Here is a 23,701-nt window from a genome sequence, read left to right on the forward strand (position 1 = left end):
AGTCAACTGGCACTGCATAAAGTTAAACAGCTTTCCAATAGTAAAAGAAGTAAAGAATGGAATGGGGAAGAAACACAGAATGGGAAAAATATTATGCTAGCTCTCTGGCAGCCTTATTATCAAGAATATATAAAGAACTTGAGAAACAGAGTCAAGGACACACATGACTAGATGGAAACTTGACAGGAACCCTAAATGGAGACTATATCTGATAAAGAGCTAATATCCAAATATACAAAGAATTCAAGAAGATAGATTCCAGAAAACCAAATAACCCTATTTAAAGTTGGGTACAGTGCTAAACTAAGAATTCTCAAATGAGGGATCTCAAATGGCTGAGAAGCACCTAAAGGAATGTTTAACATCAGAGAAATGCAAACGAAGGACACCGAGATTGCACCTCAAATCAATCACAATGGCTAAGTTCAAAACACAGATTGTTTGCTGGTAGGAATGCAAGCTGGTAAAAGCACTTTGGAAATCAATCTGGTGCTGCCTCAGAACATTGAAAATAGTTCTACCTGAAGACCAAGTTATACCACTCCTGGGCATATACCCAAAAGATGTTCCAGCATATAACAAGGACACATGCTCCACTATGTTTTTAGTAGCCTTATTTATTGTAGCCAGATGCTGGAAAAAAACCAGATGTTCCAGAACAGAAGACCTTACAATAGAATAAATAAAAACAATTTAGAAATTTCTGAAAGAATCCTAATCATCTGTAGAAATTAGGGAAATGTAAACTAAAACAACTTTCACACTTCATTTCAATGCATTCAGAATAGTTATGAACTACAAAACAACTGACATCAAATCGTGGTTTTTGTGGAGGAAGCATATACCTGTCCCCAGTTGTTGGGATTGCAAACTGGTGCAGCAAATCTTCAAATCAGTACAGAGAATTCTCAAAACACTGAAAATAGTCCTACCCAATGTCACAGCTATATCACTCCTTGGCATATTCTTAAATGATTGAGCATCCTATTTACAAATAGCTACTTGGCAATGTTTATAAATGCTCTATTCATAATAACCAGGAAATGAAAAGAAGCTATATGTCCTTTGATATTAACTATTTATCATTGATTAGTGAAATGTTGTGCATATGTAAAATGGAATATTATTAAGCTTTAAAAAGAACATAAAAACATGGAATTTATAGGTATTTGGATGGACTTAGAAACAATTATATTGAATGCTGTAACCCAGACTCAGAAAGACATATATCTTGTGTTGTCCCTTACCTAATGTTTCTAGCTCTGTATCATCTGACAAGAGTATAAAACCTGGAGTAACCACAGAAATCAGAAAAGTAGAAAGAGACCATGTGCATGGGGTGGGCAGTGTGGTAAGGGAATAGCAGGCTATTTGTGATACGAAGTAGGAAAAAGTAAAATGAGAAGGAGTTTCCAAATAAGGAGGGAAAGATGTCAATGAAACAGGAGAAACAAATAACACCAAGCATGTTTGCTAAACTCTTATATATTCATATTATTTTTTATTTACGTAAAATTATACTCAATTCATGTTAACATTTTATGTGTCATATATATTATATATTATATATCAGATATAGACACACACACACTCACTCACATACACACACACACACACACACACACACACATCCTTTAAGGATAGTAGAGAGACATTAGAAAAGAACAATGAACTACTGGGCTGATTTTATAGGTCCTTGAATAATAAATACGATTGAAATTTAGTTTTGACAGAGTAATGTTTAATTAAATATAAACACAACAGTGGATTTCATTTCTCTAATCATTCTTAGTTTGCTGAATTTTTATTAAATATAGGTGTTTATGTATTCAGTAATATGAACCTTTATTGTTAAATCTGTTTGATACCTTTTTATACAGATGAAAAGAAAAGAATGTAATGCTGACATTTACAAATACCTGTGTTGCAGTGATAATACATTTTTCTGATAAAACTATAAAACACCCAGAATCAATAGGAAGGAAGTGATTTATGCAATGGAAACAACAGTACTTCAATCACATTCATTCCTCACTTGAGAGGAATTTGAAAGTGTATAACATTGAAATTTACATACTGAACCTTTGTTTTTTTTTTAGTTTGTCAAGTTATGAATAACTAATATGAGTTGAAAACCTTTCTCAAAATGTAATTGTTTCTTTCAAATGATAGATGAAATAAACATTATAATTTTACAACCTCATACATTAATTCAAACAATAATTCTGAATACCCTGATTGCTTTGTTTTTCTTAAGTTAGTAATTTATTGATACTTTCATCTTAAAATTAAATATAACTTAGGAAGATTTCTAATTATTAGAATAAATCTTTTAGATGTTTGTTTTCGAGTATAATATGTACTACAAAATTTATCAGAACTTGGGATATACTGTTTTATAGTATAAATGAAATCACATTAAAAATCTATTAGAGCATTTTCTTTCTCAAAACAATACGTTTTGAAACAGCACAGTGCTGATGCTGTTTTTCTGATCTTAGATGTGCATCAACACTTCTACTCACACAGGATTTCTAGTTATATTCTGTTCGTGAACCATATATATTCTTTCTTCTCTTTACCAATAACAAACTTATTCTCATTTCCAATTCAAGATGTAAGAATTCTTCTTTCAGTTAGTTCCCATTATTGAGTTTCAAGAGACTTGAATAGGTATTACTCTCATTCTCGGTTACTTCGTGGTCTCTTGGGCACGCTAACTGTAGTGCCTCTAAGTGAACAACTCGTTTCTGTCCCAGTTGTCTGTGAACAAATGAGATTAAGAATATTTTTGAAAAGATTGCAAGTTAGAGTGATGCTTGTCCAACCCTCTTGGTAGAACGTATTTGGAGTATGCTTCAAATAAGGTGACTGAAAATAAATCAAATCTACATAGCTGAGCCAACATGAGATGGTGCTGGAGCAGGCTCCTCAGCCACTCTGTCTGCCCTGCTTCTCTGGGGATAATACAAATGCATGGCTGTATTTCACGATCCTACAATTGTAGCTGAGATTTTGCAAGTATGAGTATCTGCAACTGAAAGTAGCTCAGAAAACAACTATAAACAGACAATATACAGAGAACTTCAGGTAGGTTTTATATGAACTGTAGTATTCTGCAAAGCAACATAGGGTAAACGATTTATTTCTTGATACAAATTCAAGAATTTTAAAGTTCCGTAAATGATACAGCAAAATGAAGAGCCTGTGCATACAATAAGGAAATCTGGATGTTTTCACTGTGGTTTGTGACCATGAAGTTTGGCGTGGTTTTCGAAGTAAAATTATTTCAAAAATGTATTACTTATATGTAAGAAGGATATTTACTGTCATCATGATGCAGAAATATTTGCTGGTGTTTCTGAACTAAACAACAATCAGATAGTGAGTCTTGAGAGCCAGTTATTCTTGAGGAAGCCTTACCCTGGGAAGTACATTTGTTGATTCAGAGAAGAAAAATCACCAAATCCATGGTTATTGAACTGTTTTTATTTTCGTTTCCCCATTTTCTCTCTTTCAGAGGGTGAAGCAGAATGTCTATCAGACAGTGTTGTCATTAAAGCTTGAACTATGGCTCCAGGAAGTCACAGGTTTTTATTGCAAATCTGACTTACATCACTATTAACAATCTTCTTTGAGACCAGTTTTTGTCTTTTGCAGTAATCAGTAAAGTTTTTATGCTTGAAAACATATACAAAGTCTGGACCTCACGATTATTTTTTCAGTGTAAGCAAATACAACACTAATGTACGAATCAGCATTGGAATCTCTCAGACATACCTGCAATCTGTCGTAATCATTTGGTTCTTGGTTTCTGCATCTGAATAATAAGAAGTAAATTGAGTGATATCTAAATATTATTCTATCAGTAATTTTTTAGAGTTTAGAACTAATTATAAAGTGAGGTGATATTTTAATTTTATACTAATATTATAATTTGAATATGTTTATCAAAAACTTGAATTATGAGCAATCTAACCTTAAATGTAGGCCCAATAAATCATTTTCCATGAGCTTCTGGAATTCCATTCACAAGTAAGTGTATCAAGTATGTGGAATTTGAAGCTTGTACCTAGTAGTCATGTAGGAGGTCCTGATGCTGTCTTTCTGGTCTTTCTGGGTCTTTAGCAATTTACTCATGTCTTGTCATCTTTCACCTTTAGGTAGTATTGGTTCAAGTAAAAATGAAGCATCTTGACTCCCTCTCCTACTGGGCTCAGTATATTGTGGACAACAGTTCAGTCTCTTGTGGGCCTATAGGACTATAGTATATTTATATTGGAATTGCTTTGTTGAAATTTCTTTCAGTTTCTGAAATCATAACATAAAGGAGGATGTGAGAGTACATGAGAAAATCAGATACATTATTTCATAAATTGATAATTACATTAATATCTTCAAAAATTATACTTAAATCATTACTTTAATAACACAGCAAGAGAAGACATGAATCTTTTGACTTTCATTTAATTATATCAACTTTTACAATTATTGAAATATATATTTTTTAAAATTATATACTAAAAGTACAGATTTTTATGGACTTAAACAAGATAAGCAGTGGACCCCAATGTATGTTGATCAACAAAATACTGAGTAAACAAATGGTCACACTTTAAGTGATTTTTTAGGTTTTGTGTCCTGCTGTTGGAGGTAATTGGATGTTAACAAATGATTAAAATGTGATATCATAGATGTGTACAAGCAAGTGCATTTGTATGTAAAGCGCATGTGTACACATGCTACTCTGAGGAAACTTGAGTCGTTTCTATCTGCAAAAATGAACATAAAGTGGACCTATAAGAAAAGCTCAAATAGGGATAACAAACTTATCACTATCAAATTATAATACAATATCATATTTCTTTGGACTCTGAGATGAATTCCTTCAGTGTTAGATGTTGCAAGGTCCAATATTTTGACGATTACTTATAAATACAGCATAAAAAAGAAGCCAGTATTACATGATATGATCTTATGATGTATCTTATGATATGACATGACTTTTGGAATTTTGTAAAACAGCAGCTTGTTCCTGTAATAGGCATTAGTGTTTCATGTTCCTTTAAAAAGAGTAGTGTTTAAATGTTGAACGAAGGGACATTTCTGAAGCATTCATCAACTGAATGAGTAGATGTATTATTCAATAGGTAAGTATGGAAAGTATATTTATTGTGGTTTCTATGTGAATAAATATTTTATTTTTTGGAGACAAATTTTAAATATTTATTTGTTCAAACAGCTGTGTTAAAAATAATAAAAATAAAATGGTCCTCAGGGGGAAGCTACATTTACTTGGAGATCAGCACAGCAATAGAGTTGGAATACAGGCTAATGTCAGTGGCAGAATTAGGTTAAATGCACAAAAAGAAAAGAAATGAGAATATATTAGAAAGACATATATATTTTTTTTGTTCTAGAGATCGTTTTGCCTCTGTTTGCAGCTCTGATCCTAATAAGATCTGTGATGACTTTATCTCTGAGTAAAACAGTGACGTTGAAGTGTAAGTAACCTCTTTCTTGGAAAAGCCAAAAGTCTATTAGAGCACTGCTGATGTCACAGATATATGGGAAGCTTGATGATCAGAAAAGAAAGCATGCTTGTGCCTTGCAGAAGAACTTTATAAAACATATCATTTCATGGAAAAATCAGCAGTATAATGTTACCTGTTATCACAAAATCATGCATTCCTTCAATTAGAAGGGAGTGAATCAGTCATGATTTGTTTACTATTGAAGCTGCACATCACTCACTCAATCACTAGATTACCAACTGCTAGATGCAAGTACTGAAATTTATAGGAAAGAGTCGAAACTTTAAGAGGTAAAGTCTAATAGCAAGTTCACGGATATTAGATGTGTATCCATAATAAGGATCGTGGTCTCCCAATTTCTCTGAGACCTCCTGGCTATGACATGTATAAGTTTAGTTTTCCTCCCACTACCTCAGCAGCAGCACACTAAGTTTGAGGTATAACTTCACTCTAGACCGCAGGCCAATAGTGTCAATGTTGCACGAACCCAAACAACAGTGAAAACATGAACAGCAATGACAAACAGGTAAGGCTCTTCTTCCTGAAATTGATTATTTATTACAGTAGCAGAAAGTCACACCTACACATAATCCCATAGAGCAATTACACGACTGCTCTCACTGCATTGATAGAATTTTGATTTAGAGAGTGTCTCATTCGAATGCTCAATGTCTTGTTAATTAGGTGTTCCTTATTCATTATTAGCAGAACTTGCTTATATAAGAAATGTAAATTTATTCTATTACCAATAATTAGAAGAAATGAATGTCACTACATGAAAGAATGCACCTTACAGTAAGATAAAGAACTGAGGGTGTTTAGGATAGTAAAACTTTCATAAAATAACTTACAGGTTTTGACTTGAGAGGACCAGAATTAATTATTACAAGATGACCCATGGTATTAGACAAAGAAAACATTCTTAGACAGTATTTTGGGCAATTGTGGTATTAAATTGTTATGCATTAAACACGTTTTTTTAGGTCAATTCCATAAGTAACATGTGGGAATGGGAGTCAGTCAGATTGTTTCTGTAACAATTCATTGTAATCACATTCAAGACCATTGTGTCATTGTAACATTCATTTATTGATACGAATTGAGGATGACAGATAATTGTTCTCTACGTGAGTCATCTCATCTTCATTAAAAAATCATTTTACACCTTAGTTTAGTTAGCCTGATAACCATTAGAGAAATAGAGAGTATGTTTCTTTGGCATATTTTCTCATTTATTTAGGGTATTTTGATGAGCGTATACTCTTTACTAGACAGTGCTTTATTACTGCTGCAGACATGCTTATTTGTTTTTTTTTAATATTTGTACTGTGTAATGGGAGTGAAATCAAGTACAAATCATCAGAGCAGAAAGAAAAATTCTTTGAAGGCATCTCAAGGATTTAGTAGATTCAAAGAAAGACCTTTTAAGACTTTGAGGACAGTTTGAGATATACTCAGTGAACCTTGGAGTTGACACATTCCTGCAGCATAATCTGCTAAGGACATGGTTTCCAGGTAACAATACTATCTAAGAAGTTTCTGGATGATATAAGAGATGGAGGACTAGGATCAGCACTAAAATGTTAAGGGTTTAACTTTAAGGTTACATCCGAGACTTATTTGACCATTTCAGCATTGTCACTAGCATCTACTATAAAAATCTCACCACTGTGATAGTCTTATTCACAATTACAAATGGTAATAAATAAGGCTATGGTGGACTAGATTCTATACAACACAAATTAAAGTAAACATGTTGTTTTGTCCCATGTTTGCTAACGACTGCAATAAACTATATATATACATATATATATATATATATTACATACATATTACATATATGTATATATGGTAAACATATAATAATCTTGCAAAAGTGAAGAGCTATAACTATGCTTATTAGATGTGTGATTCAAATATGAAATATAATTTTAATTATATTTCTTCAAATTAATTCTTAAATACACTTCCATTTACCAAAGTCAAACTTACTCATTTTTTATGTACATTTTAAATTTTTGTAGCTTATGAGACTATAAAAACAATTAAATAAATAGATGATTTCATTTTTTTTACATTCAAGAAGCTCAAATAACTTAAACATAAGAGTTGTTCATAATATTTTTTCAGATAAATATTTCATTATTCAAGGAATTATGGTAGAAGATAAGAATTAAATAACTCAGTAGCTTTACATATTCCCTGACAGTGAATAGATTCATTAATCTCCTTTCTTCTTAAGATCTATAATCAGTAAGTCCTATTGTAGGTATCCTCACACTGGCTGAACTACCTAGAAGTTTCAAACAGCCTAATGACCTGGTCAAAGGAGACAGAGACAAGCCAGTCTAGCTGGAAGCAGCAGACAAGCAACTGATCTGCCTGAGAAAGGAAAATGCCCCATGGTTCTCTGTTTTGGATAAGTGTTGCTTAAGGCCCAGCTATAGATTTTATAATCACATCGGGCTGTTGGAAAATAGATAAAATGTTTAGGAGGTAAGGTCTTCCAGGACCTGCTGGAAGTCCTGATTGTAAGACTTTGAAGGGATTGGTGAGCCTTTGTGTCTTTTTGTTACTCCCTTCTTTCTAGATTATGAATAACATACTTCTTCGCCATGTACTCCCAGAAATTGCCTTCCAACATGATCATCATAGGGCCACAGCAACAGTCAGCAATCTTGGGTTGGAAGGTCACTAGTAAGAAGCCAAATAAATCTGCTCTCTAGTTAATTTTTTGTCATTTTGCTCATGTGACAGAAATAGCATTCATGGCTAAGAAAAGGATGCCATTCTTAAAGAAATGTTCAATGTCATTAATAATCAGGGAAATGCAGATCAAATGGACCCTGAGATTCTACATTATACCAATCAGACTTGCTAAGATTAAAAATTCAGGCAACAGCATATGTTGACAAGAATGTGAAGAGGAACAAGATTCCATTGCATGTGAGCTTGCAAACTGGTGCAACCTCTTTGGAAATCAGTCTGTCAATTCCTCAGAAAACTGGAAATAGTTTTACCTAATGAACTAGCTAAACAACTTGGACATGTACTCAAAAGATGCTCCAACATATCACAAGGACACATGCTCCGCTATGTTCACAGTAGTGGAAACCACCCATCTGTCAATGGAAGAATGGATACAAAAATCAGGATACATTTACACAAGGGAAAAATACATAGCTAATACAAATTAAGACATCTTGAATTTTTCCGGCAAAAGAATGGAAAATACCCTTCTGGTGAGGTAAAACAAAACCAAAGTAACATAAATGGTAAGTACTTATTGGTAAATATATGTTAGGCAAAGATGTTCAGAATACCCATGATACAACCTAGAGACCATATGAAGCTTAATAGGAAGGAAGACCTAAGTGTGAATACTTCAATCCCTCTTAGAAAGGGGAACAAAATAATCACATGAGGCAGAGGTAGGGAGTAATGTTGGCAAAAGAGGATTGATGGGGGTGCAGGACCACCTATGGGAGGGAACAAGAGAGACGTACAGAGGGCCATGAGAATGAATAGAATTATTCGACAATGTCAGGTGGGAATGGAGGAAAACACTAGAAAGTCCCAGACACCAGGGATGTGGGATGATCCCAGGACCCAGTGGGGATGACATTAGCTAAAATGACCAACAGTGGAGAGAGGGAACCTGAAGGGACCACCTCCAGTATATAAACATGACCTCCACTTGAGGGATTTGGCCACCCACCGAATTCAAAAATTTTATCCCAGAATTGTTCTTGTCTAAAGGAAATTCAGAAACAAAAAGAAAAAAAAATGGAGCAGAGATGAAGAAAAGGCTATACAGAGACTGCCCCAACTTGGGATCAATCTCAGTTGGGGCTGGGGATTACCAAGACCTGAAACATTTTTTTTCATTTCAAGAACTTTTTCTTGGTTATTGTATTATTTACATTTCAAATGTTATCCCCTTTCCTGATTTCCCCTCTGGAAACTCCCTATCCTATCTTCCCTCTCCCTGCTTCTATGAGGGAGCTCCACTGTCCTCTCACCCAATCTCACCTCCCTGCCCTGGCTTTCCCTACACTGGATATTGAGCCTTCCCAGGACCAAGCGCCTCTCCTCCCATTGATGTCCTACAAGGCCAACCTCTGCTACATAAGTGATTGGAGCCATGGGTCCCTTCAAGTGTACTCTTTGATTAATGGTTTAGTCCCTGGTAGCTCTACGGGTTCTGGCTGGTTGTTATTACTGATGCTGTGATATGCTTACAGACAGGAAGATGGCTTGACTGTCTTCTAAGAGGCTCTGTGAGCACTTGACTGAAACAGATTGCAGATACTTAAGCCAACCATTGGAATGAGCCTAGGGACTGTCTAAACTGAAGGGTATTGCAATCCCATAGGAAGAACAGCAGTATCAACTAGTTAGACCCCTTAGAGCTACCAGGGACTAAGCCACCAACCAAAGAGCATACATGGGCTGGTGCTTGAAACCATCCCCCCACATATGTAACAGAGGACTGCCTTGTCTGGCCTCAGTGGGAGGGGATGTGCTTGGCCTTATGGAGGCTTGATGCCCCAGAGAAGAGGAATAACAGAGCAGTGAGGTGGTAGTGGGTGTGTGGGTGGAGGAGCACCCACTTAGAGAAGAAAGGTAGAGATTAAGGTCGGGGGCTCATGGATGGGGGATCAGGAAAGGGGACAACATTTGAAATATAAGTAAGAAAATAATTATTTTTTTAAGTGTGCTGTTAGGGGAAGCTAGGCAGAGCTTGATGTCATGAGCACTACCACTGTAGCACTTCTCCAATTCCCAATCTACCTCAAAATGTACAGCCAAAGACATCCTCTGCAAGAGGTTATTCACATTTATCTGAAACAAAATTAATGAATGTTCTAATGCTAAAAATGCCACCTTAGGCTAGTGAGAAGGATGAGATAGTAAAGTCATCTTCTGCCAAGGCTTATGTCCTGAGTTTAATCCCTGCAAAAATGATGGAAAGAAAGTATTGATTTTGTCCTCTGATTTTAACAGATGTTCTGTGGCGTGCATGTGCATGCAAGGGCACACAGGGAACACACACACACACACACACACACACACACACACACACACAGAATGAGAGGGGGAGGGGGATTGAGAAAGAATGAATAATACAAGAAGTAATACAAATTAATAGAGGAAACAATAAAAATGTTTCAGTTTTGAGAAACTTATATTACTTCTGCAAATAATTTTGAAAGGTTTGCATTTGTATCTTTGAGATACAAATTAAGAATATGTCTTTAAATAATGCAACATCTTCAAGTCAAGTGCTATAGAAATATCTCCCTCACTAGCAGAGGGTGGCAACTGCATCTTTTATGTAAATGGGTTAAAATAGAATATTATAGAAGCAAATTATTAAGAATTCCATTTTATACAATTGTGTATATAAATGTCAACAATGGTATACCTGTACTTTGCCTGATTCTATTCTGATAAAAACAGAAAATAATTTTGAAGTAAAATCAGGGAGGGCTAGGTGGAAGTGGAAACATTCATTTTCCCATTTCCTCTTGTCTGCCATGAGGGTTGTCAAATTGGGCATGTGTACAGCATAGAAAGCAGAGCAACTGGGCCTTTGTCTACCAGGATAGTTTCTCTAGAGCAAACATAATAGGCTCAGACACCCTTTTATGTCAAGACACTGCATTTAGTTGCTGTGTAGCAGACAGACTACCTTTTTCTCATAAAGTATTTTGGATTATTATGAAACTCTCTCACAATTTAGGATGTCCAGGTGTCTTCTGTAATATACTCTAGTGTTCTGTTGTACTTTCAAAAAGATCACCTGGGGCAATTAGCATTGTCTTGAAGAGAGACAATGTACATCTCATCGCAAGTCCCAGTTGGTATGGAGGTCAGTATGGAATAAATATATCTCATGTTGTGTAATTAATATTCTGATGTATGAAGGAAAAACTGTAACAGATAATTTGCAATTTCTCAATACCCTCTTTGAAATGCTGTTCTATTCCTGAGGAACATTTGTAGAAAGGGCAATGAAGAAATGTTGCTACATTTCAAGCAAATATAATTCTTACTAAGAAGGAATAAATAGTCTTGCATGTTTATTGTTAGAAAAAAATTTTTCCTCTTGATTGGTCTTTGCAAAAAGTCACAGGATCACATTTTAGACACCTTACAGATTTTATCCATTAAGAAACCTCAGAAAAAAATAAGTTTTGTTTCTTTTTTAAAAAACTTCCCTTCAAAAGCAAAATTCTGAATTGGTACTTTGAATAATTAGCATAAATTGTCATATGGCAATTATAAACACAGTATAATGATTCCTGTGTAATGACATTCTTATAGAGGCCTGTTGCTAATGTCACATGCTGTCCTGTCTTTGGTCTTGGAAGATTGGCAGCTCCCTCTACTGTTTCTCTGGTTATAGTGCGGGGGGTTGGGGAGGACCTAGCCTCACCCTTTGTACAATTTCCTTTTCTGTAATGCTGGACTTTCACAGCTTGTCAATTAATGGCCTTCAAGATGGCAAGCTTTCAAACACAAGCTGACTTTCAGCAGTTGGATGGCACCTTTAGGACACCTGCTTCGACAAGCCATCTACGGCAAAAGAAAGTTTGATGCTGCTATTAAAGCAGAGCTTGTGAATCACACCCTTTCTCTGGAGCTTTCTATTTCTGTATATATCCGTCTGGTCTGTTTACAACAGATGCAGGCTCTAAAAAGCAGTCCTCCTTGGCGACAAAAATATGAGTCTTCATAATCTTATTTCTTTTATATTTTTGCAGAAACATTTATTTTTTTGTGGAGCTCGGATTGGTGGATAGCTTGCTCTTCTTGACCTCATCCCCATAATATGTGCACACCAACATTTTTTTTTCCATCTGCGTCTCACAGGATTCATTTCTCATATTACAGTTTCTAATTATAAATCCTTTTTTGTGACGATAAAGGAAAAGGAGAAACAGATTCTATTCTTCCTTCAAATAGAATTTTCCAGAAACCAGTCTGCATTTGTAATGAAATGTCTTATACTACGAGGGTCGCCTAAATAACCACAATAAAAGTAACCATTATGCTTCAGTGTCTCAGCTATTTCAGCTTAAGTGACAAGGGAAGAAATAAACCAGTTCATCTGCTAAAACATGTTGAACTATAACTACTTTCTACTTTCCCTGAAAGGAATTTTAAAAAGAGCATAGATGATGCCACTAAATTTAATTTTTTCTAATTAATTTAATTAATCTAAAACATAAGACAGTAGGAAATAAAACTTGACTCTCTTATCTTGTGTGTTCTTGATTACATTGCTAATTGATTAAAATTGGCAATGTCCTTTCGACATATAGGCTCTGTCCTTTTAATGTTGTTGGGGTGCATTGGGTTTCATTTTCATTATCTTTTTCCAGGCAAATTTCTCAGTGTAGTATAAGCTAATTGCAAATTCTCAGACCTCCACTGCCTAAAGTGTAAGCATACAGCATTAGGATTTACCTGATGCTGATTAACTAAACTCAACCCATCATAGTTATTATCACATTTCAAATACACTACTCCAATATCCCTTTTTTGCATAAAACTTATTTCATATATGAAAACTAACAACAGAAAAGATAAAAAATGAAATGTGACCCTGGTTTAGTGCATATAAATAATTGCTCTAGATATAATCACAAAACTATTGTTCATGTCATAAAGAAAATATATTTTTTCTCAGGGAAATGAGATGTTATGTAGAGATGATCCACTGACAAATATGTAGAGAATGTCACTTATTTCCTCTATTCTTATTAAGGGACTGTGTGAAAGTGCTAGGATAAACTGATATAATACTCCACTATATTTGAAGTATAAAATAATTTTGTTAGGATTGTGACATATTGATAAACAAGTTGGTATGACAAGAGTTATATAAGAATATACTTACAATATTTAAAAGAATTGAAAGAGATAACATTTAGGTAAATAAAAAGTTCAGTTTCTGTACCAGCATATCCTAGGAAAATGTCTACTTCTACATTACCGTAAAATAATTCTGCTAATTAAGGGAAAGAAAATGCCAATATTATGCATAAGCAGATAATAAATTTCATATACAGTTGGTCTTTGAAAGTTGAGTTATTTTTCTGTTAGAAATGTTTCATAGGGCAGAGAGTGACTATTCCATGCCTTTGATTTTATCGTAAGAAGACAGAGGCAGGCACATCTGTAAAAGTCCAAGGCAAGCCTAGTCTATATACTGAGTTCCAGTTAAGATAGAAGTGCATAATGAGATTCTCTTTCAAAATAAAAGGAAAGCAACAAACAGACAATCAGAACTGACTCATAAGTTATGGATCCTGAGCTTGAACAATAAAATAAGGAGCAACATTTTGATATTTTACCATCTATTATTTGGTCTATTGACTGCTTTTCATTCATTAAAACTTATTAGGATAAAATATTTCTTGGTGAGTTCTAAAACACAAATGTGAAATAAATAAATAAATATAATTATATTGATTAATAACACTTAAAATATCTTAATTAGAATTTAAAGACATTTCATTTACTTCTTAGTGAAAGTGTAAGAGGATTATTTTGTGAATCCATTTATTGATGTGCTCTTTTAAATATGAGAAGAAACATTTTTGAAACTGTACTTGAAGCTTGTCTCCTAACATATATTGCCGGTCTCTGTCCACCTTTCTTTAACAGTATTCACTAAAGCGCAAAGCCACATAGTACAGAAGCTGCAGGGCTGAGAGGCATGTAATGATTGCTCATCCTGTATCAAGCACATGGCTTGCAAGGGTAAGAACTAATAAACCCACCTTTCAACGGTGAATTCATAATATTAAAGCTCAGGCATGATAGATATGAAATTGTACTTCCTTCCTAAATTCTGACTCTTTTACCAGACAGCATAGTCCTCAGAAACTGCTGAAACAGCTGCTCTTTAAGCAAGCATACCTAATATTTTACTTAAAATAAAATTTAAGTCTGAGATTTCATTGATTTAGGTAATGATCTTAAAACTTCTCACATCTATTGTTTTTGAAAAATAGATGCTTACATGACTTTTTTATAAATCTTTGCAAAAAATCTTTACAGCACACTACCTCATTATAGAATTAGTACTTACTCATTTGCAGAGAGATTTTGCTTTGGCATCACTCAATATGAAAAATAAATAGAATATTTATTACTAAACATTGTAGAGGAATTTGAAACATGTCAATAATTTGTAGATGTTCAGATATTCCTGGTTATTAATATGGATAGGATGGACTTTATCAATAGTAGCTTTTCTTTTGCACATGCTTCAAATGTAATTAGTTGACTTTTCTAAAAAGCCATGAAAAAATTTTGTGCTGGCAAAAATATTATTTTCATGAGACATTATCTTTTTTACACAAAAGCATTGTCATGTGATCTAAACACTCCTACACTCTTAGAGATGACCTTTTTCTCTACATTTCCATCGGTTATTGCTACCAATTCTGCTTCACAGAAGACATTATACAGAAGGCCTTGGACGCTAGTATTTTTCTGTCTGTGCTGTGGGCTCTTTGTAGAAGCAACTCCTGATTCAATTAAAATGACACGTTATAGTCTAAGGAAAGTGATCACAAGCAGTGTCAAAGCTGTCTATTTCTCCCTACATTCCTGTCTCTCAATTTCCTGTGATAAGTCAGTGGAAGTTGACTGTATATCAACATAAGGCATGTTGGTTTTTCATTTATGAATCTTAGTTCCTCAGATTCTGAACTGTCGATCTTGTGTGAAAGTGTGATCACAGGCATTTATACATTTCACATCACGACATAAATGTCTCAAAGAATTTAAAATCACATTCTTCCAAATCAAAATGACACCTTTATGTTATTAGAATAAAAACACACTGCCGCAGCTGATGATATTCTTAGCAAGAAAACAATGATAATGATCACAGACTAACAGGAGTCAAACATACACTTAACTGAATTGCATCTCATAAATTTTAAAATGTTTAATAGAGCCGTTGAGGATAAACACAGCCATCCAAATAAAATGAATATAAGACCAAATAAGTGACTCATTTCTAGGTAAGAGTAAAACCAACTGAATTATGGAAAGCCTCTGAATGTTTTAAATATTTAATTGAGAATATAGGTCTAAGTAAGAGGTATAAAAATTTAAATATAATTTGACTGAATCATCTCTATGTATTTAAAATGGATAATAACTGACATGTTTTCTTCCTGTTATGATGTATTTCTACAATTATTCTGTCATTTACCAACATCAGGCTTATTATTATCATTATTTATGTTGGTTTAGAAGATAATTTCATTTATATTCTGTTTGCCTGTCTGCCGCTCTCTCTCCCCCTCTCTCTCCCCCTCCCCCTCTCCCTCTCCCTCTCCCTTTCCCTCCCTCCCTCCCTCCCTCCTTCCTCTCTCCCTCTCTCTTTTATAGGGTATTTCTTATTTACATTTCAGATGTTATTGCCTTTCAAGGTTTCCTGTCCATAAGCCCCCTATCCTCTTCCACTCCCCTTCTATAAGGGTGTTTCCTTCTCCACCCACCCCCTTTATCCCCTCTCCCGACAATCCCCTATACTGGGGGTCCAACCTTTGCAGGACCAAGGGTTCCTCCTTCCATTGGTGCCCAGCAAGGTCATCCTTTGCTACATATGCAGTTGGAGTCATGCGTCAGTCCATGTATATAGTCTTGGGGTAGTGGTTTTGTCCCTGGAAATAGAGATCTATATCCAATTCCTGTCAGTATGCACTTTTTAGCCTCATCCATCTTATCTAGTTTTGGTGGCTGTACATATATATGGGCCACAGGTGGGGCAGGCTCTGAATGCTGTTCCTTCAGACTCTGCTCTAAACTTTGCCTCCATATCCCCTCCTATGGATATATTTGCTCCCCTTTTAAGAAGGAGTGAAGCATCTGCATTTTGGTCGTCCTTGTTCTTGAGTTTCATGTGGTCCATGGATTGCATCTTGGGGTAATTTTAAGTGGTGAATCACTATAATTACAGAATTTTTCGCATGCACACCAGTTCCCAAATAATGACTCAGACACTTATTATTTATTTGAAAAATACCTAACTCATAAGCTAAATTTGTTCCCACCAGCTCATAACTTATTTAACCAATTCATACTATTCTATATGTGCCACAGCTACAGTTAGCTGTCTCTCACCAGTTTCATATGTCCAACCTTCTCCGAGTTTCAGTGGCGAATCCCCAACACCTCACTCTTTCCTGGAGTTCCTATTTCTCTTGAAACTTCCACCTTCTGTTTCCTGTCATTTCTCAGTGCCATTTGTTTTTTATATTATCCAATTATAGAGTGCCTTGGTCAGGCAATGAAGGGCAAAGACACCCCTCCACACAGTGAATATAAACATTATCCCTATAAATCCCATTTTTGATTAAGGTAAATATTTTTATAAAGGTCTTTTAATATTGGCTTGTCTTTATTATATAAATTTAAAACATTTTGTTTTTACTTATGTTTGCTTCAAGATATCTTTAAATTTCTCTTTTTTCCTTTATTTTAGTCCATTGTTTCTTCGAATGAGTATGCTTAATGTTGACTTATTAATATCTCTGAAATTTTGTTATATTTTCATCAAAAACATACATGAATAATTTCAATCTATAACTTTGTAAAGATTTTCTTTGGCTTTAACACGTGATCTATTGATTGTAGAGATTGCTCTGTGTGCACTGGAGCACACACTTTGTTTCTCTAGGATGGAAGCAGTCTAAAACAAGAATCTCCATTTTCCTAAATTATTATATTCAGTGCCTCAATACTAACTTCTGTCTGATTTGTATGTCATTGAAAGTGCTTTGTTTGAGTCTTCCACTTTCAGAATACTTCAATCTCTCACCTTTGGGCTCATTACCTTTTCCTTATGAATTAATTGTCCCACCGTTGTATGTTTACATTGCTGCAAATTTTAAATCTGAAGTTCATTGGCCCCATTTCTTTTATCGTACATTTTTCCTCCTTTCATAGCTTTTTATTGTGAGTTTACTTTGGTTTAATTGTCATTGGAACTCTCCCATTTTGGCTTCTATCTACTGGAAACATTATTACTCCCTTCACTTCTATAGTCTGAAATAATAAAAAAGCACCCATGCTACCTCTGGCAGGGCAACAGTGGGCAGGCTGGCTTGGCCTGTTCTCAGTCTGGCAGACTCTCTGACCCCGAGCTCTGAAATCTCTCCTCCTGGCTTGCCAAGTTCCCATGGTGGGTTGCTGTCACACTAGCCCCATGCTTCCAAATTCCTGTGGCTGGCTGGGGTGCCCCATGTATCTTTTTCTATCACCTTGTGAAGGAAAATTCCTCATAATATTGATTTAGAATCAACAGGTAACTATCAGAACTAGCACCCTGATTTTGTAAGCTCTTCTAAATATAGCTACTCTGGTGACAAATCTTGATGGATCGCCATCTAAACTGGGGTCCTTTTGTTAGCTATATTTTGTCCTCTATGGTCTCCCCATTCAAAAGCAAGTAACCGTTTTCATCCTCTTCTCTTTCTCTCTGACAGAAAGTCCTGCCTACTCTTCACCCTGTGATTGATTCCTAGAAATCTTCATTCTGTAAGGGAAGGTTCTCATGACTTCACAGGTGATTCACTCCTAGTTCCAGGCAGCCTCTCTTGGGAAAGCAGAATTAGAATCAAAATACAAACAGCACCAGGACTGTAGACAGCACACTTCAAGTGTAGTAATGCCTTGAAAAGAGAGTTATTTCCATATACAGGGGCTATTACTGGTTTTGGTGCTTTGAAAAGTTTTATTCATTTATTAATTTTAGTGTCAATCTTAATGAGTTATTTGATCCATGTGTAGTCAGGATGGTTGTTGTTGCTTACTGACAAAACTATATTTTTCATTTTCCCCCAGTTCTGGTTTAAGTTTCTTTGAATGTGATATACTAAATTGTAAATATACCTAAATTGTAGATCTGTCTTCTGCTGAAAGGCAAGAGCTCAAATGAAAATCTTGCATAAGTGGCATTTTTATTTTTCTTTTTTATTGTATTTCATTTGTACTGTGATTTTCTTTATGTTCTTAATTTAATATACTGAATAATTAATTTCAATATTTGTCTTAAATATATTCTAAAGATTTTTGATTTTTGATAACCATAAAATTTTCCAATATGAACTTTATTTTTTGAAACAAAATTTTTATGATATTGAAATAACTGATGGCAACAATATACAGTATATATACAATTGATTAATATTACCAAAACTATAATAGTGCAATGTTGACATCTGTACGACTTGGATTTGGTTAAAAACAAAATAAAGCATAAAAGCAAACAAAAACTGCCACTATTTTGTCTAACTGAAAAATACCTTTGTCATTACTTTTGTCACTACTGTATGTGATACCTTACAAAGAACTACAGTTTGTGAGTGTTCCATAGCCTCAGTAACAGTGTCAGGCTTTGGGGCCACCACTTGGTCTGGATCTCACTTTGGGCCTGTCACTTGACCTCCTTTTCCTCAGGCTCTTCTCCATTTTTCTCCCTGCAGTTCTTTCAGGCAGGAACAATTATGGGTCAGAGTTTTTGGCTGGGAGATGAAAGGCCTATCATGACTGCCTTCCAAAAAACCAAACAAGCAGGTGAAAGAGTCAAATGTAGATGTTTACACCCAACCAATGAGCAGAAGCTGCTGACCCCTGTGGTTGAATTAGGGAAAAGCTGGAAGAAGCTGAGGAGGAGGGCAACCCTGTAGGACCAGCAGTCTCAATTAACCTGGACTTCCAAAATCTCTCAGATGCTGGATCACTAACCTGGCAGCGTATACCAAGTAATATGAGTCCCCTAAAACACAAACAGCAGAGGACTGTGGGGTCTGGGTTAACTCAGAGAAGATGTACCTAACCCTTAAGATAAGTCTTTTGGGGTAGGGGCTTGAGGGTGGAGACATCCTCATGGAGATGGGGGGGTGGAGAATTTATGGGATGTGGAATAATCAGAGGGTGAACTCTGGGAGTGGGATAAAATATGGAGTGTAAAAAATAAACTAAATAAAATAAAAATAAAAAAGTACTACAGTTTAGAAGTTCTTTAAAATATAAGATTTTCTTTGAAATAAATTATTGCACTATTTCAAATCAATAGTTTGTCTTATTTTATAACATTTAAAATTAAAATATAAACACATTTCTTTCCATACATTCCCTTCCCTTCCTCCAATTTCCTTCATGCCTATCCACCTCACGCCTGCCCTCCTCTCTAACTGAGCATGTGCATGAATATTTATGGGCGTGTACAAACTTCTGAATCTGTTCACAGTTGCAAACAATCAGGTCTGACCACATTATATCAGCTATACACTCAATGTGTTTTCCCAGAGTATAGACTATCCATCCAGCTCTCACCACACCTTAGTTGCCTGTAGTTTTTGTCCTTTAGTGGGTCCCCTTGAGAGTCTCCTATCCGCATTAACATTTCTATTGGTGTTGTCCTTCTTCAGAGCTTGTTTAGGCAGACATGTTGTTGAAGTATAATGTGAGGGAACTTAGTTGTTATTTCTAGGAGACAACTCTATATTCTATATTCTATAGCAATATTCTATATTCTAATATTCTGCATATTACAGTCTTTATGCTACCTTTTCTGTAATACTCCCTGAACCTAGCTAGTGGAGTTGCGTTGTAGACAATATGTAACATTAAGGACTTTTCTTCATTTTTGACCAGTTGTGAATTTCTATAATTCTATCTCTTGCAATGAGAGGCTTTGCTGATGGGAAATGAGAGTTAGCCTTATTCTAGGGTACAACCCATTTACAATATGGACAGGAATTGTGGTCGAAGAAAATTGAAATAGTAGCTTCCACTCTAAAAGCAATGGTTGACTCTAGTATCCCAGTTTGTTGGCTAGCTTTCCAGAACCAGGCATAATTTCCTTCCTGTTGAGAAAGCCTTACATCCAAAATAGAATAAGGTAGAAAAATTATTACATATTGATTCATTTAGTGCTTTGTTTGACACACTGCTTACATTACCTATTCACCCAGTATCATTTCACTTGCTACCTCTGGCAAAATAACTGAACCAATATGTTCTTGCCCAGCAGAACATCTGACTGCCATGTAGGCTTCTGTAACTCTTGCTTGCCCTTTCCACTTTGTGCTTTTAGAGTATAAAATAAGAATACAAAGGCAGATGCTGAATTGAAGCTTTCCAGGAGCGATCCTGGCTTTAGTCATTGAGTGACATCTCTTCTACTTTAACTAGTATCAGCGTGCTTATTTCAGAAGGGTTCCCACATCAAATGTAATTATATAAATGTTGATTACTGCCAAGTACTTCTCTTGTATGTCTCAAAAATATCTTAACTAAGTTGTTACTTAAAATGAACTTTTGTTCCAGTAGTTCACAGATGATGTAGATTTTGGTGTAGGCCAACACAAAAGCACAAATTTGGGCCTGGGTATTAGCTGAGTTGGTCACCTTATGTATCCTCTTGTATCTGCTCCCCAAGTACAACTACTTCAGCATTGCTTTTTGCTAAGCTACCTAATGTCTCTATTACCTGTAATCATCCCTCCTGACCCATATCCTGATCCACTGTGTTGCCCTACTGAGGCAGGACTCACTCTCCCAAGTACTGCAGCCAACAAGAGGATAGACCAGCTCTTATTTCCCTCTCTCACCGTCTCTTGACCGGCTTCCTTGTACATTTTCCATCAGGACCAGCTGTATTATGTTGACTTGGAGAGATGCAGGGCCCACTTTTCCCAGATCTACAACTCACTATGCAGGGAAAACACTCCTTCTTTCATGAACTTTAGGCCAGCTCTTCAGACTATTACCAGTGGCAAGGAGAGAGAGTGCAGGAGGCCACCATCCCTGTGCCAACTCTACCTCACAGCAGATGAGTAACTGTGCAAGCTCTCCCTCTATTATGCCATTTCAAGAAACTCATCTGAACATTCTCCACCAGGGCCAGCTCTACTGTGCTGCCCAGGTGAGGCGCAGGTCCTGCTTTATCAACTGTAGTAGCTGCTAGACACAGGGCCAGCTCATTTATTTTCATCAACCTGGGACTTGGTGCATCATCATGAACTACGGGAGCTTGTGGAAGCTACAGGAAAACTGGTCCTGTTAAACCAAAGCTGCATTATTCCCATGATACCAGGTAACAACAGGATTAGTTTTCTGAGTTGTGGTGGGGATCCACTATTTATAATGTCACAGAAGCCTAGGACCTTGAGTCAGACCAATGTCTCACTGCAAAGAACATTTTGAAAGTGAAAGTGTGTGGACAGAGTGGTGTATACTGTGGCACACACAGTGACACGACATCTTCCAGGACAAGATGATTTCTATGCCTTCTTTTGTTTGGTTTAGTGTGCGTGTGTTTGTGTGTGTGTGTGTGTGTGTGTGTGTGTGTGTGTGTGTGTGTTTAATTTTCTTTTTGAGGGGGAAGTTGCAAGGTTGGAGAGCAGAAAAGAGTAGGATTGGGGTGCAGGATATGAAATGACCAAGGATCAATAAAAATAGTTTAAAATATGCCTTTGATATTTTGCTACGGATAAATTTAAGTTAGACGTCACATGATAGTTCTATGTATTTTTCATATTGCTTGAGTTTTGTGCTTTTATCACACACACATTATTATTTAAAGAATTTTTTTGTTGTTTCAGTTTTCAGGGTTAAAGAACTGCTTGGTAGTACACTGCCCTGCTACTCATGGGAACTGAATACTGGATTTGCTAAGAGCTGCCAGTGCATGACTGGACATTGAATCCCTACACACATTGGAGCAGATGTGCGCTTTGGTCTTCATGTGGATACCCTAAGAGTTGGAGCAGGAAGATGTCTCTGACTCTCTTGACTGCCTTTGAATCCCTTTCTTCTAGTCATAATGCCTTGCTGACCTCAGTGAGAGAGGCTGCATTTAGCCCTGCTGCGTCTTTGTTTTCCTACCCATGTGAGACCTAACCTTCTCTGAGAAAAGGGGAGGAGGGAATGGGAGAAGGGAGTTGTGAAGGAGGGAATGAGAGGAGAGAAGGAGAGAGCTTTGATTAGGATATAAATGAATAAATAAATAAATTCAAACAATTACTACATTGAGCTCCTTGTTATCTCTTGTAGGAGATGACCAATGTTGATAAACTCTCAATTCCACTTCACTTGGAAAAGCTTTTGCTTCTCCCTTATTTATGAAAGACAGCCTTTGAGACTGAAATATATTTGGTTGATTTCAGTAATTAAAATGAATTGTCTCACTCTCTCCTGATTGCTAGGTTTCATTACAGAATCCTGCTGATAGGTGTCTTTTAACCTGTTTGGAAAGCATTTTTAATCCTTTTTGCTTTCAGGGTTTATTTGTTTTTAATTACTGCTGGTTTGGTTATCGTGTATACAGAAGAATCCTATTCTTGGTTTATTAGATTTGAGACCTCTTTACTTTCTGTCCTGATTGTTAGCGAGCTGTTTTGTTCATTAGGATTAAGAAAGATTTAATCCATACTTCTGTAAGTATGCTTTCTGGTTCCATTCAAGCAATTTATTTCATGTCTTGAATTCATATGTCAGATTCATGATTGTTTATGTGTCTTGAATCCTTTATTAGTCCTCAGAGATTCTCACTACTTTTCTTAATTATTTCAACTATTCCATGGTGCCTTTGACTAGATAATTTTGTATTTTTTATATTTATGCACATTGACTTTCATTTTTCAAAGCCTTAAAGCTAAAGGGTTTTTTTCTGATTTGTAATTATTATTGTATCTGTCTACAACTTATGTTAATATCATTTATTTTATAATTATTTTCTCATACATTATATTCTATTGCAGTTTTTCCTCCCTCCACTCCTTGTACTCTCCCCCACGTCCCCCATATATACCTCATCTTCCTCTGTCCTAGATACACTCCTCTTTCATTTCTCTTCAGGAAAGGTTAAGCCTCTCAGACATATCAATCAAATAGTATACATGCTGTAACAACTAGACTAGGCACAAACCTTCATTTCAAAGTTGTACAGGGCAGCTGAGTATGAGGAACAGTGTAACAGGAGTTGGCAAACAAATCAGAGACATGGCCCACTTTCACTGTAGGAGGCTCATAAGAACAGTAAACTACACCATTGTAGCATATATGCAGAAAACCTAGCTCAGACCCATATAGGTTCTATGCTTGTCTCTTCAGTATATCTGAGA

General features: G+C 35.7%; 1 long non-coding RNA gene across 3 annotated transcripts; it reads right to left on the reverse strand.

Annotated features, from left to right (window-relative positions):
- Positions 1–1,734: 1,734 nt before the first annotated feature.
- On the reverse strand, positions 1,735–20,040 carry LOC102555669 (uncharacterized). Of its 3 annotated transcripts, none has more exons than XR_015620271.1 (4): positions 19,913–20,038; positions 4,073–4,311; positions 3,781–3,820; positions 1,735–2,763 (listed from the first exon to the last, which is right to left on the reverse strand). It is a non-coding gene; the product is annotated as an uncharacterized LOC102555669 (long non-coding RNA). The 3 variants fall into 3 exon arrangements; XR_015620270.1 differs by having other exon boundaries at positions 3,980–4,311; positions 19,913–20,021; XR_015620269.1 differs by lacking the exon at positions 4,073–4,311 and having other exon boundaries at positions 19,913–20,040.
- Between the last annotated feature and the right edge of the window lie 3,661 nt (positions 20,041–23,701).

This window comes from Rattus norvegicus, chromosome 5, assembly GCF_021556685.1.
Source record: "Rattus norvegicus strain SHRSP/BbbUtx chromosome 5, alternate assembly SHRSP_T2T, whole genome shotgun sequence".
NCBI classification, from domain to species: Eukaryota; Metazoa; Chordata; class Mammalia; order Rodentia; family Muridae; genus Rattus; species Rattus norvegicus.